At 33.9% G+C, this 2,816-nt stretch overlaps 1 protein-coding gene across 1 annotated transcript in view; it reads left to right on the forward strand.

Annotated features, from left to right (window-relative positions):
* LOC106877073 (sodium/potassium/calcium exchanger 1-like) overlaps nucleotides 1–2,816 on the forward strand; it is a 26,103-nt gene that overhangs the window by 2,405 nt on the left and 20,882 nt on the right. The window lies entirely within an intron of this gene.

Here is a 2,816-nt window from a genome sequence, read left to right on the forward strand (position 1 = left end):
ATATATATATATATATATATATATATATATATGTGTGTGTGTGTGTGTGTGTGTGTGTGTGTGTGTGTGTACATGTATATATATACACATACATAATACATAGATATATATATATATATATATATATATCATGTTTCCATGTATACCTGCCTGTATTGTTAAGACGTATGATAATTGAATAAGTGGGGAATTGGTTTCCCTGTTGAATGTTTGTATGTATATATGTGTGCACGTATGTAATTATGTTTGTAAGCTTGTATGTCTGTATGTATGGATAGGTAAATAGATAGATAGATAGATAGATAGATAGATAGACAGATCACATTATAACGTGTCATCTCTTTCTTGGAGTTATTCGGTTACATCGAACGTAGTATTTCAGTTCGGTATCTATCTTATCTATCGCTGTCGGACCGAGAGGGCACTGACATAAATATTACCTTGCATAAACTTAATTTACAAATGAAATCAGAAGTGTTATGATTGAGTTATTACAACAGAATAGAAGTGAACCACCGTGCATTTATATATATATATATACATGGCATCCCCAAAGCAGCAAATAAATCTGTTACGAATATGTCTGTGTGTCTTTGTTGAGTGTGTATGTGTGTGTGTATACAACGTTACAGTTATAGCTTTGATGTGGTTTTTAAAAAAAAAAATTATTGTATTTATAGCCGTTGCTAAAGTCTATGTTCAAAGTCATTCAAGATGAGAAGATCTCAGAGATTTTGTTTTCCACTTTTCTTTTTTCTTGAAGGCATTCCTTTCTTTAAGTGTTTAAGGCGTGTCTTGAAGGAGATTTCAACGCTTACAGAAAGCTCTTTTCTTGAACCACACTGTTGATGTCATTTGATTCATATGAAAAATGTTTGGAATGTCTTACAGATCGACACTGTTGACCTGACATTCAATTTGACAGATACTACTAACTCTTTTTATCTCTCACCTACTTCGGCGAAACCTAGAGTAATTTACATTGTCCACTGAACACACCTGTGTGACACACACACACACACACACACACTTTGATAATTTGATAGGTTTCAGCCAGTATTGGCCCAGGCCATTCTTAACTTATAGCCCCACGTGTTGAAGTCATTCAAATCAGGAATCGGACAACATGGCCCACTCGAGTAGAGAGTTATTCTTTACGAAGACATATCCGGGTGTAGGAGGTTTATCCAGGATTTCTTGAAGGAATTTGTCCAAAGACTTCTTCGACTTTATGGAGTCCGTTTCTGCTTTAATGTGTTTCGGTATAAGATATATACGATGGAAAAGGCGTATAGTCTCCACCTATATAATAATCTGAACAACAGAGTAATCCAAAGATTATAACGAACATTGTGTGTAACACAGATGAAATGCAAATTCCTTGTCTCTACGTACGATATGCTTGTAGACATTATAAAGACAAGGTGTTTACACAGGGTGGTGGCTAAAATCTAGAAGTATACTCAGCAGTGTAGAGTGTATTTTCTGAAAGATAGCATCCTTAACGCAACAACAATATTTTAATGTCAGTCTCTCTCTCTCTCTCTCTCTCTCTCTCTCTCTCTCTCTATCTATCTCTCTCTCTATCTATCTATCTATCTATCTATCTATCTATCTGTCAGTCTGTCTGTCTGTCTGTCTGTCTATTTACTCTCTTCTTTCTATGTGTGTATGTGTGTGTACATGTATATATATATATATATATATATATATATATATATATATATATATATGTGTATATATATGCATGTCTATGTATATATGTGTCAAATAACTAATTCTATAATGCCACTTGTCTTTTGCATCTTTTTTTTTTAACCTTTGCCGAAATCTTATTCATAGTAAGTCGTGATTTGAGAACGATGTTTTGCTGCTATCTGTAGCAGATCGAGAAACCGAGTAGAAAACTCCTTGCTGGTCAAATATTCCCGAAACTAGTATCATCTGTAAAACTGACCAACATTGACTATCACTTCGCAAGAATCTTGAATTCTATGAACGCAAAATGTTTAGCTTTGGTAGCTCTTTGCGTTTCATTGTCTGAACGCTGAAGAGCTCTTCCTATATTTTGCTGACAGTTCACTCCAGATACTGTTTTGACTTACTGTTTGTCTTATTGTTTAATAAAGGCAATATTTATCAATACTCCGCACATTAATTGTCCCTTCAGAATTTCTACTTCACCAGCTGTTCTGAGGATATTCGAGTATTATTTTTTTTTAATGTTTTATTATTTCGTCTCAAATCCATTGGTTTCTAGGACCTTGCAAAGAAAAGTCACAGACTTTTCTCATGTATGTGCAGGTTTCATATATTTATCTGTTTAGAGCAGTGGTTCTGAATAGGGGTCCTTATAAGTTGTTTGAGGGTCTACGCAAGCAAAATAGTAATATTAGGTCCCATGGTTGTATATTAAAGGGCCATGAAAAGATTTTACTTCAGAGGTATTTATCGCAAGAAACAGCTAGATTTCTGTTTTTAACGTTTTTATGTAGTTTAGTCGATTGTGTGACAAACAAAATAGGAATTTTGAAAGAAGTATCTTTTACTAATAACAATAACTTTTTGGCAGAATTTCGGATCATTCCTCCTACTTCTGAATGTGTGTCTTCAAAACACTATTTAATAGAAATACGTTTTGTTAGAGGTGTGTGTGTGTGTGTGTGTGTGTGTGTGTGTGCGTGTGCGTGTAAAGAGTGGTCCAAAAGGCCTAAAACTTTATGTGCAAAAATCTATCTGTAAAATTTCATTAAAGAATATGCATATTTCAAAATGTCATGAAGAAATGAAATTGGATTGAAATGAAATGTATCTCC

The sequence above is a fragment of the Octopus bimaculoides genome, chromosome 5 (assembly GCF_001194135.2).
Source record: "Octopus bimaculoides isolate UCB-OBI-ISO-001 chromosome 5, ASM119413v2, whole genome shotgun sequence".
In the NCBI taxonomy this organism is placed as follows: Eukaryota; Metazoa; Mollusca; class Cephalopoda; order Octopoda; family Octopodidae; genus Octopus; species Octopus bimaculoides.